General features: G+C 44.7%; 1 protein-coding gene and 1 non-coding gene across 3 annotated transcripts in view; one reads left to right on the top strand and one right to left on the bottom strand.

Moving 5' to 3' along the window:
* The window catches only part of CDC42BPB (CDC42 binding protein kinase beta), a 117,852-nt gene that overhangs the window by 25,178 nt on the left and 79,891 nt on the right, over positions 1–12,783 (top strand). The window lies entirely within an intron of this gene.
* LOC138381053 (U6 spliceosomal RNA) lies at positions 319–426 on the bottom strand. Its single transcript, XR_011233003.1, has one exon. It is a non-coding gene; the product is annotated as a U6 spliceosomal RNA (small nuclear RNA).

Below are 12,783 nucleotides of genomic sequence, written 5' to 3'. Positions count from 1 at the left end.
CCGTCCCTCTGCCTCCTGCACCTGCAGCTCACCCACCAGCCTCCATCCGCCCTTCCCCATCTCAACACAGGCCACTGCGGCCGCCCAGCGCTCAGGTCAGCGCACTGGACGGTCCGCACACTGCACGTGAGTCCAGCAGGAAGTCCTGCTCGCTCCGCCTGCAGAGTGTAATCGGAATCTGACCATCTCAGCTCTGCCACTCTGTCCAGACTCGTCACCTGTGGCACCTAACCCGTCTCCCACCCCCTGCCACAGTCCCACTTGCCCTGCTTTGTTGCCCTTTTACTCAGTAGGACTTACTACTTTCTGTGTAATTTAATATTTATTGTTTCTTTCCTTTTTTTTTTTCTTTTTCCTTGCGCAGGGGCCGTGCTAATCTTCTCTGTATTGTTCCAATTTTAATATATGTGCTGCCGAAGCGAGCACTATTGTTTCTTTTCTTACTCAACTAAAATGTAAGCTTCATGAAGGCAGGGATTTTTGTTTCTTCACAGATCTATCCCTACTGCTTAGAACAGTTCTTGGCAAATAGTAGAAGCTTAATATTTGTTCATTTGATTCTGACGTAGTTCAGAATCTGTAAATAGAGTCTTTCTGGTGCTTATTGATTAGGTAGTAGTCACTATATCAGTAACAACAAACATTTTAATATTGTATTGCAGTTTGCAAAATGCTTTTGTATATTACCTTGTTTAATCATTTGTTCAGCCAACACAAACTTGAGTCAGCGTATCGTGCTCCTGTGCAAGATCGTGGGCTGCTCGCTGTGACCTCCCAATAACATGAAGATGTGCCTGTGTCCATGTCGGCCCGTCCCACCTTCTCGCCTGTTCTTTCTCTCTGCCCCCATCTGTAGTTTATGCTGTAACCAAGCCATAGTTTTTGTTCTTTCAGGCACTCTGTGGTTTCCTTTTTCATGGCTTTGCTGAGGCTGTTCCTTTCTAAACCACCTTGTGGTCATGCATGTGCACACGCACATTTACACACACGCACACGCTTCTCCCTTCACTCTTCTGCCCAACACAATAGCGAGACTTCAGGTTGATTTAAAAGCTGGGTCCTTTCAGAGCCTTTCTTTCTCCTTTTCCCCTCTATCCCTGTCCTCCTCGTCCTCTCTCTCCTTACCCCCATAGCTGGCTTTTTTTCTCTCTCTTTAACGGCTTTGTTGATATAAAATTCAATTCACATGCCATAATATTTACCTGTACCGCTGGTGCTACAAAGTGCCTTAGGTTCTTACCTTGCTTGTTGGTGCGCTGTGTCTCCGTGTGTTTTTGTCCCTACCTTTGCTAAATTGGGGAGGCTCTGAGTGGCAGGGAACCTCACGTGGGGGCTTCCAGGCGGGCTTTTGGCCTGGAAACCTGCATTCCTCAGCCCTTGCAGGCTTGTTGAGGGGTGAGGAAGCAGGGCCCCTTCCATGGGGCTGAGGCAGGACAAGGCCAAAGGGTCTGTGTCCTCAGGTCGCCATTAGGCACTGTTCACAGCAAGGGGTGAATTGCCAGCTAGCACGTGCTCAAGACCCACAGTGGTCCAGATGCACATAGCGGAGGATTGGTGGCCAGGCCTTTTGGAATTCACCCTCACAGTGAATTCCAGGTGTTCAAATGAAATTTCTTCAGAATTGTTGCATTTGAAGAGCAGTGAAGGTAAAGAAGGGGAGGAAGACTTAGAGTTTGGAGGAAAACGACAAAGATGATTGAAAAGGCCTAGAAAATTGCAGTGTTGAGAGGAACAAGAAGCTGCGATTGTTGCAGTCAGGAAGCCGTGATTTACCAACTCCTTTCAGTCCACAACTGGGCTCTTCTTCAGCACAAAAACTTAAGGGAAAGGAACAGACAAGTCACCATATTAAATTACAGTTTTCTTGCTGAGTTAAATTTTGGTCATACATTAGAGGGTAACAGAAACCTGAAACTTCTTCCTTATATCTGTCTTGGCTGGTCTAATCCCAAAAGCAAGAAGGTGACTTAGGTGACCTCTGAAAAGAAGATTTGGGAAGATTACTAGGAATGGCCCAAGCACTCTCTAAGCCAATAGTGGGTATCCCGTTTTTCCTCCACTCAATTTCCAAGGCTCTGCAGGAAGACGACACTCAGTGAGTGTACCCTGCTGCTGCCCTGATGTCTGACTCCACTGCTCCAGAGAAGGTGACCCAGTGCCCCCCGAAATTCAGAGCTTTGACATTACTTCAGCTTGGGTTCAAGAAGCCCTGCTGTTTCCTTTGTGTGTGGTCAGTGGCTCAGATCCATAGTCTTCTTACTTACAGAGTGGGGGTGATGCTGACCTTGCAGGGTCGTTGGGGGCAGCAGCAGCAGTAAGTTGCTTGTGAAGGGCAGCCTGACTCATGGTCCGCTGTTTTGTGGCCACTCAGATGCTCTAGGTCATTTCAGCAGCGGATGTACTAGGAAAGACTCTAAATCAGTGTGCTGTTGTTTCATGTTCATGCTCTACTTAGGCTTTGCCCAGTACCTGTTAATATTTTAAATGAAGTCAAACAGGCAAAACAGAAGGAGCATTAAAATTCTTACTTTAAAAATTCTTACTAAACTGTGAATTTTTCAAAGGGTTTTGGTCCCATTTTTCCCTAAAGCAATGGGTAACATCTTACTGTGGAACTGCTGGTGTAAGTCGGGGAGCAGTGACAGCTCACCCACTGGGGGGCTAGCGGGAGGCAGCGAAGAGACCGTCTGTGGGGTCTGGACTCTGCATGTAAGATTTCCCTGCTTCCCTGAATCTAGTGTGGTCAGGGGGCCTCTGCCTAAGCGAGGCCCTGCTCTCTGAGGTGTGTCCGTGGGTTCTATGCTTCCTCAAACCGTACTGGGACCTGCATGGGCCATTGGTGCACACTGTTTTTACAGGGCTGCTTGGATGTCATCCGTGTGCCACTTGCCTGTAGCACGTGTTTGTAACAAGTGTGCCTTTTTCCTTGGTGAATTGGCTGGATTCTAGTTTGTTTACATATTGTTAAATATGACATATCAAATGATATTGTTAGTAGCTACTGTTTAACACGAACTTACTAAATGCTGGACACAGTGTTAAATGCTGTGTTGGAATTCTCTAATACTCCCGGGCTGGGTGTGGTAGCTCATGCTTGTAACCCCAGCACTTTGGGAGGCTGAGGCAGGAGCATCGCTTGAGCACAGAAGTTCAGACCAGCCTGGGCAACATAGCAAGACCCCGTCTCTACAAAAATTTATAAAAGTATCCAGGTGTGGTGGTATGCACCTATAGTTGCAGCTACTCTGAGACTGAAGTAGGATCGCTTGAACCTGGGAATTTGAGGCTGTAGGGAGCTATGACTGCACCACTGCTCTCCAGCTTGGGTGACAGTGAGACTTTGTCTCTTAAAAAAAACAAAAAAAACCTCCCAGTGACTCCTGGAGATAATCACTATTACTCTTAGTTTGCAGGTGAGGAGACAGAGCCTTAGAGAGGCCAGGTAACTCTGCCAAGTGCTGCAGTGGTGTTTGGGTTTAGCCTTTGCTCCATGATGATTTACCTGGCGAAGACGTGCCTTATCCTCAGTGGTGATCTTGGGAGAGCTTTACTCCCCTCACCAGTGTTTCTCAAATTTTAGCACGTGTCAGAATGATGTGGAAGGCCTGTTAAGACACAGGTTGGGCTTCAATTCTAATTGGATCTGGAATAGGACTGGAGGAATCGGCTCTCTGGCAAATTTCCAGGTGACAGTGCTGCTGCTCCTGATTGTCTGGTTTCCTGTTTTAAAAGCCACCAATTTATACACAGAGCAACTAAGCCCATCTGACCCCTTGCAGAACATCTTTGGGAAACCTGAAAGGGAGAGGTGGACAGGCCTTAACCCTGGGGAAAGAGGTGATTTCAAAGTAAGATGCTGTACATGGAGCAACCTGATTTTTAAAGCTTAGGAGCTTTCTCCTGCCTGGTGGAGAGGTTAAATGATTAAGGGAGGATTCTGGGAGGTTTGTCCCCATCTTTTTCTTTTTTTCCATTATTTTTATTATTTTTTTTAAATTTTTTTATTCTCATCCGTATCTTCCCTAGACAGATGCTGCTGGTCTGTGGAACACCTTTGAGAGCCACTGTCCTAACAGAATAGATGTTATAATATAAAAACATTATAATCTTAACTAATTTAAAAAGCTTCTTTGAACTCTTCAGCCATTTGACAACCAGTACTCATTCCTTTTTTTTTTTTTAGACAGAGTCTCACTCTGTTGCCTGGGCTAGAGTGCCGTGGTGTCAGCCTAGCTCACAGCAACCTCAAACTCCTGGGCTCAGGCAATCCTGCCTCAGCCTCCCGAGTAGCTGGGACTATAGGCATGTGCCACCATGCCCAGCTAATTTTTTTCTACATATTTTTAGTTGTCCAACTAATTTCTTTCTATTTTTTTAGTAGAGATGGGGTCTGGGTCTTGCTCAGGCTGGTTTCAAACTCCTGAGCTCAAATGATCCACCCGCCTCAGCCTCCCAGACTGCTAGGATTACAGGGGTGAGCTGTCGTGCACGGCCCAGTACTCATTCTTTACTTGTGATTTTTCCTTTTCCTTAAATTTAGAATGTGCAGGGTGCTTCCGGTGACTCACAGAAGAAATAGCCTGGAAACCGGCTATCTCGCTGGCGTAGGCACCAAAGCAGAATGAAGTGTTCATGAAGCCTTAGCTGCATTCCTGTGACTTGTGCAGAGGACTGCATTGGCTCTGTCCCTCATACCACTCCATCGTACCCTTGGAATTTTTTTAACTAAAACATACATTTCTATTCACATCAGCAAGGGAGCTGGCTTTGGAAAAGAGACCTGTGTTGTAAAGGTCACTTACTTTGCACAGGCCCTTTACTTTGCCACAGGAACCCCAGAGGACAGTGCCATGTGAGGCCCATGGGGACCACTGTCTGTCTCGGGATCTCTGCCTCCTTGATTGGGAGCTCTCAAGCAGGAAGATAGAACATTTCCAAGTGATACGAGCAGCGAAGCAGTAGATTGTTATTTCAGTAATGACCGCAAGTTAAACAAATTGAAAAAGAAATCTCTCGCGTGTCAAGCCCAGGCAAAGATGAAGGAGCACATTGCCATCCTTCAGAGTGAGTCTCTGAACGGGTCCTGAGCAAGGTGAGCGGGGCTGGTGGCAGCTGGTCGCAGTCACACACACTGTTGGCATGAGGTGTTCTTGCCTAGTGTGGACCCAGCGCAGCCTCCCCAGCCACTCCCCGCCCTAGCGTCCCGGTTTTCCCTGACTCTTTATCACCTGTCTCCTGAGTCAGAGCGTTCTTACAGGGCTTCCTGTTTAATCCTCTAAATCTTAAATTGCATTAAGTTAAAATTTAATGTTTGTTCTTTTTACAACAGTGTAGTTCCTGATTATCAGCCTATGTCGAGAGCTCTTATGAGAGAACTTTATTTGGGAGTTAATAGGGCTTCTTGGAAGATTTGCTTTTCTCAAACTAGTAATTCATGATGAGAAGGATTTTTGGCTGCCTCCTTGTGAAGGACAGCATTCTGCCGTTTTTAGGAAAGACTTCAGTTATGTAAACAAATAAAACACATTTTTTGTAATTTGAACACATTTTTGAAAAACTTTATGGTAGTTGTTAATGTTCTGTAGTCGTATCGGCAGCCTAAACTATAAGAGTATATTTCAGGCTGCTTTGAAACTGTAAACTCATTCTAACACAGTACTGTGAAACTGGTTACTTTTCCTGCTGTGTGCTGGACAAGAACCCGACTCTTAGCTCTTTCCCTGAACTCTCATCCTCACGGGCACTCAGCAGGGGTGATCTTGTGCCTCATCCCCTCTGTTCTGCCTGTTGACTACACTCCCTGGTTCTGGGGTGCTGCCCGGGCCCTGTTCTCTGGCTCCTGCTTTGAGCCTCATTTGGAGGTCTTACTGCACCACCTGGAGGTGCCTCCTTCGGAGCTGCCCCATCCCGCCAGCCAGCCTGGAGTCACTGCTCTGGGGAGGTGTCCATCCTGTTGTCTCTTGAAGGGACCAGAGCAGTAGCTGGCAGTTGCAAGAGGAGGACCTCTCAGGAGGAGAGACCCATGCCTGGGGTGGAGCTGACTGCCCACTTGGGAGGTGAGACATCGGTCCTTTGTGCCCTCTGCATGTCAGTTGGCCTTTGGGGCCCCTGTTTCTTTGTTGGTGACTGTATAATTGTACTGGATGATCTGCAAAACTATTTCCAATTCCAAATGCATTGATTGTGACCACAAAGCGGCTGAGGCCAAAAGAGTCAAGAGTGACAGGGATGAGCAGAGGGAGGCTGGAAGCCCATGCCAGAGAGGGGCAGAGTGGGACTTCACATCTGCTTTCCTTGGCTGCTGCCCTGTGGCACAGTCCCCTTCCTCAAACTGTCCTTCCCTGGGCACTCCATTCACCTGGTCTGATCTTATTCCATTTCACAGTGATTTTCTGTCAGTTTCAGCCAAAGATCCTCTGCTCTCAGTTCTTCCTGGGAGAGCTGGTTACCCTTGTCTGATTAGTTCATTGCCTTTTAGGGCATCAAGAGAAGTTCTGTAGGGGACAGTCTGGGTTATGAAGAATGAATCTGAAGGCTAAAGCTTTATCAACCTTTTTTTCTTTTTTTGGTGGAAAACATCCAAGATGTTGCATATTCTTTACCGTAGGAAAAAATACAAGCCCTCCTTGAAGGGAAGGTAACCCTTTTTTGACGACTTCTCATTGTGCACATCAGTTAGCACTTGGTCATAAATATAAGCAGCTGTGTTTGTGGACACCCATCCTTGTGCCGGGGGTTTGGAAGCAGTGGTTAACCAGGCAGGGGCATACCTTGCCTTTGTGGGCCTTCGAATCCAGCGAGGAACATGGACAGAAGGTGGCTTTGTGACTGATGAGGGGCATGCAGGTATGGGCCCTGCTCTGAGATGATGCCCAGATGCTGGGGCTGAGGCTACTGGTAACGGTGTGGGTGACGCAGGACACTGGGCAGTGAGTCCCTAGTTGCTGCGACCTAGAGCCTCATGGGTGCTGGATGGTCAGCCTGGCCCAGCTTCTGAGCTGAAGGGCAAGCCCTGTCTGTCTGGGTCCTTAGCACGTTGCAGGCTGGCACTGGCATGTTTGGGTGCCCAGTGAATATGGTTGACGTAGTGGCTTTTAGTGTTTGTTGATGGATTGTGAAGGAGAGGTTGTTTTACTCTTTCTGATATTTAGAGTAGTTGGTCTTAACTTCAAATATTTTTGGCCTTACTTCAAAATCTATGCGTTCATGATCACCATGAGAGTCAAAAATTATTTCAATCATTAGAGCTGAGCAGTTTTCTTCAAGCTATGTGTGTCTTCTAAGAGAATTGTAGTGTAAATGGTATTTAAAATAAATCCTAATGGTGTTTTGGTGGTTGTGGTTTTGCTTTGCATCTGAATGTTTCAAGAGTGTGTGACAAGCCGTGCTGCACCCCATTGGATGTAACTTATGAACTTTTGTCTGTAACACTTTGTATTCCGAGGAACATCCCGGGCTCTAGATCAGGGTGCGGAACCTGCGGCCTCAAGGCCACGTGTGGCCCTCCAGAGGCTCTAGATGAAGTCGACGGAGCAACATTAGCAGACTGAAAAATGGCTTAAGATTGTGAATGTGACCAGGATCTCCCTTCCCACTCTCACCTCTCCCCAACCCCATGGAAGCTGGTGGTTCTGAAGTGATCATTTTTTGAAAATGCAAGGCAGCAGTAGACGCCTGTAAGGAAAATTAATTTGGTCTCTTCACCATCTCAGGCTCTGCAGCAGGAGCCGTGATGTGATTGGATTCCATCACCCATCACTGCTCCCTTCCCCACCCCAACCTGCATCTCCGGCCTTTCCCTCTGTAGCACCCCCTTCATCACGTTGCCCTGGCTGGAATCCTGGCAGACCTGGAGTCTTCCTTCCTTCACTCCCTGGCACAGCATGTTCTGGATGTAGCCTCTCCCTCCTCAGCTCCAGGGCCACCACCATCACCAGCTTCCAAGCCACCAGCCACCATTGCTATCTCTTGTGGGGGGCAGTGGTTATGTCTGGTGGGCTCTCCCTGCTTCCAGACTTGCCCCCCTACAGCCTCTTTTCCAAATAGCAACAAATGATCTTTAATTTATTTATTTTCAGAGATGGAATCTCTCACTGTAGCCCAGGCTGGAGTGCAGTGGCACGATCGTAGCTCACAGCAACCTCAAAGTCCTGGGCTCAAGCAATCCTCCTGCCTCAGCCTCCCAAGTAGCTGGGACTACAGGCACATGCCACCATTCCTAGCTAAGTTTTAAATTTTTTGTAGAAACAGGGTCTCACTGTGTCATCCAGACTGGTCTCTTAACTCACCCTCCTGTCTCAGCTTCCCGAGTTGCTGGGATTATAGGCATGAGCCACCACACCCGGCTCCATGATCTTTTAAAAAAGTATTTAAAAAATTTTTTTCAAAAATTTCAAACTTACAGAAAAGTTGCAAATAATAAAACAAAGAACTGTCTTCCCCCAACTGTTGAGAGTAGGTTGCTTACCTGAAAGATAACCCATAGCCCTTGAATACTTCAGTGCAGGGGTGGGGAACCTTTTCATGTTGGAGGCCACATTAATTTATCTGTAATCAAATAAGGCCGCATTCAAGAAACTTCAATTAGATATACTTGAAAATGTACATTATTTTGTAAAAATCTAACTACTATTTCAAAAAATTGAAACTATTTGTTGATTTTACAGTTAACTGATTTTTTAATGACTTTGTTGTATCTGGTTTTTGTTGGAAAGCATTTGAATATTTAGTTGCAGCATGGAGGTTTGCAGTTTCAGTTGATCCTCTAGATCAGTGGTCCCAACCTTTTTGGCACCAGGGACCGGTTTCATGGAAGACAGTTTTTCCACAGATTGGGGGTGGGGGTGGGTATAGTTTCAGGATGATTCAAGCATATTACATTTACCGTGCAGTCAAACCTCTCTGCTAATGATAATCTGTATTTGCAGCCACTCGCCAGGGCTAGCATCACTGCCTCAGCTCCACCCCAGATCCTTAGGCATTAGGTCCTCATAAGGAGCTCCCAACCTAGATCCCTCGCATGCACTGCTTACAGTAGATAGAGTTTATGCTCTTGTGAGAATCTGATGCCTCTGCTGATCTGACAGGAGGTGGAGCTCAGGCGGTGATGCGAGTGTTGGGGAGCAGCTGTAAATACAGTTGGAGCTTCACCTCCTGCTGTGCAGCCCAATTCCTAACAGGCCCCAGAATGGTATCGGTCCTCAGCCCAGGGTCTGGGGACCACAGCTCTGGATGGGTATCAGTCATTTGTGACCTTAAGGGCATCTTGATTTGGGTTAGGTAGGAGAATGTAGATTCACAGCAATAAGTGATTGAAAAGTAAGAAAGCATTTTTTGGGCATGTGGCTGAAGGCATGGGTATTCTGCATTTTTCTATATTTCAGTTGGATCTTTCTTAGCATCAAACAATGACTTTAAAATGTCATCTGTTGAGGGCTCAGTCAATTCCATCTGTAGTTCTTTAGGTGCCTTGGTGATATCAGGTGAAGCTGAAATGCTAATTTGAGTGTGATGTCATGATTCTCAAAGTCAGCAAACCTTTCATTGTGTTCTCCAATTAATAGGTCTGTAACAGCTGCATATTCTTCAAATGATTTGCATATTTTGTCCTGCTCATAAGTGACCTTTGCTAACAGGAAAATTTTCATCTGAAATTTCCTTTTGAAGATGAAATATTTTGAAAACTTTTTTTCAAAATGCTTGGATTTTTTTTGCTATATGTCATATATAGACTTAGTTTTGCCTTGCAAAGAAATATTCAGGGCATTTTGATTTGACATGATAATCACACAGAAATGCTGCATTCCTTTAGAAATCTACTTTCAATAATTCACATTGCTGATTGTGTTCTTCATAGAATTTAACCGTCTGCTCTCACAGAGAGAAAATTTTGGCTAACTCTTGTCTCTGCGATAGCCAACACACTTTAGAATGACAGGGCAAATCCACACTGAATACCTCATCGTTGAACTTTAGCATGTTACGAAACTGACCATGCTGTGTTGTATTTGCAGGAATATAGTTAATAATACTTATAACTTGTTGCAAAATGTCACTTAAAATAACAGCTTTAGCACAGAGATTTTTGCCAGTGCAAGATACAATGAAAAGAAATGAGAGCATCTGGATCTGTTAATATATTTTTTTTTTAATCTGTGCAATAAACCCTTCATGTTTTGCTGTCATGGAAGGTGCACCGTCTGTACATACACTCACTAAATTTACCAAATTCGGTCCAACTTCACAGCATTTATCTTGAAAATTGTTGAAGATATCTATTCCCCCTGTTCTGTTTGCAAGAGTGCCCAAAGTGAGTAACTCTTCATAGCAGAGAAAATCTTCTGTTATGACTGGAATGAAGTATAAAAGTATATAAGTATAAAACCTGCACTGAGCCGATAGTATCAGTTGATTCATCCAACGCGATAGAATAATATATATTTTCCTTTTGAAGTATTGTATGAAGTTGTTCTGTTAAGTTGAAGGCTAATTCATGGTGCCCATCAGTCATGGTTCTCCTTGAAAGAGGCAGTTTGGACTTTGAAACGTTATCGGGGTCTAAGCATCCTACACCTTTGACAATGCATTCTTTCACAATTTTTACATCACTGAATGGGTTCCCTTTTTTCCTGAGTGTGTAAGCTACTTTATATGTTGCTTCAGTAGGCATTATTTCCAGGTCTTATTGTTGCTTGAAAGAATTGTCTTTGCTTTTGCTTTTCATCTTTTAATTTCTTCAGTACAACCTTTCGAGCCTCTCCCTCTAATTTAAAATATTTGTGGTCCCTATAATGCTGATGAACATTGAATTTCTTTAATGTTGATATTGCAGTATCATAAAGCAAGCAAATCATCTTTAGCAGAAACAATAATATTGCAATTCCCAGTCCTTATTAAAAAATCTGTTTTCTTCCTTCAGCATTCTCTTGATCTTCTTTGACGTGACGGGCTGTTAAGCAGACAGAATTAAAAAATACTGTTGAGGTGTGCAACTACTCACAAATGCCACTTCAAACAGAAACACAGTGCACCCTTGTCAGACTGGCATAATCGACCCCCATAAACTGTCACCAGCCAGCCTCGTGCGGCAGTGGTGCCAGTCAGGCGGGGGAAGTTAGAACTAAATCATGAGCGTAGCAGCCATCAGTTTAGCCCTTATGGCTTGCTAATGTTCTAATTGTGCAGGTCATCTGGGAGGATTATTTCATTTAAATGTATTATATTTTATACTTTGGTATTTTAAATACGTTCATTTTAAAAATAAAGTAAAAATATAAAAGATGAACAAAAATGTATTAAAAATAAAAGAATTTGTTCTGTAAAATTTGGATTTAGTCAAAAGGCTGCACTTAGGGACTTAGAAGGCCACATGTTCCCCACCCCTGGCCACTTGGGTGTGTATTTCCTACAGACAGGGATATTCTACATGACCACAACTTAACCATCAAAATCAGAAATTTAGCATTGATACGTTGCTACCATCTAATCTTCAAACTCTAGCGAAGTGCCACTAATTTTCTAATACTCCCCTTTGTAGCAAAAGGATCCAGTGCAGAACGACACACTGCACGGCCTTGGCCTGTGTCTTTAGTTCCCTTCTGTGTGATCAGTTCCTTAGTCTTTCCTTGACTTTCATGACCTTGAAACTTTTAAAGATTGCAGGCTAGTCATTTTGGAGGCTGTTCCTTTAACTTAGTTTTACCTGATGTTTCTTCTTTTCTTTTCTTTTCTTTTTCTTTTTTTTTTTAGAGATAAGATCTTGCTCTTTCACCTAGGCTGGAGTACAGGGGTGTGATCATAGCTCACTGTAACCCTGAACTCCTGGGCTTAAGCAATCCTCCTGCCTCAGCTTCCCAAGTAGCTGGGACTATAGAGCATGCCACTGTGCCAAGCTAATTTTTAATTTTTATTTTATCTTATTTTTTTTGTAGAGATAGAATCTTGCTGTGTTGCTCAGGCTGCTCTTGAACTCCTGGGCTGAAGGGAGGATCTGCCTTGGGCTTCCTAAGTGCTGGTATTATAGGCGTGAGCCACTGGACCTAGCCTGATGTTTCCTCATGATTAGGTTCATGTTATGTGTCTTTGGCAGGAGAATCACAGAGGCGATACTGAGTTTTCCTCGTTGTGTCCTGTCGGATGGCGAGTTTCAGTGTGCCGCTTACTGATGATGTGTACTCTGAGGTCGTGTCTGCCACGTTTCGCTCCAAAGTCATCCTTTCTCTTTGGTAGATATTTTGTTTGGATGTACTTTTTATAAATAATCCCATTTCTCATCAGATTTTAAAATCTATTCATTTATTAATATCAATATGGACTCCTGGTTTCCTGTTTTATTTATTAGGTTATAATCCATGACTGTCCATGTTGATTTTGATTTGCCTTCATTCTTTGAGCACATCCTTCCTTCTGGGCTTAAGTGCTCCGGGCTCAGCTCGTACTTTCCTGGCCCAGCTCTGGAATTGCACAAGGAGCCCTGTCCTTTATCGGAGAATGGTGTTTAGAAACCAAGATCTGGCACTGGACGGACTTGGTATTGGGGTGTTGCTGCTTCCAGGCGCTGTGTATGCGTGTGTGCCATTTGTGTGTATGCTCATTTGTGTGTCTCCATATGTATTGAAAACTGTGAGTTCCACCGATAACCCCCAATTCTAATCCGATTCTAGTGCATTTTATTCTAGTCTGCCCCCTTATCTAGAACTCCTCTCTTTGACAGTGAGGAATCTGGCTTCCATCATCCTGACGCTGTTCACTTAATTATCAGTCCTCCTCTCTCTGTCCCCTCAC

Source organism: Eulemur rufifrons, chromosome 2, assembly GCF_041146395.1.
Source record: "Eulemur rufifrons isolate Redbay chromosome 2, OSU_ERuf_1, whole genome shotgun sequence".
Lineage (NCBI taxonomy): Eukaryota > Metazoa > Chordata > Mammalia > Primates > Lemuridae > Eulemur > Eulemur rufifrons.
Note: the sequence above shows the minus strand (reverse complement) of the source record. Positions and strands in the feature narration are given on the sequence as shown.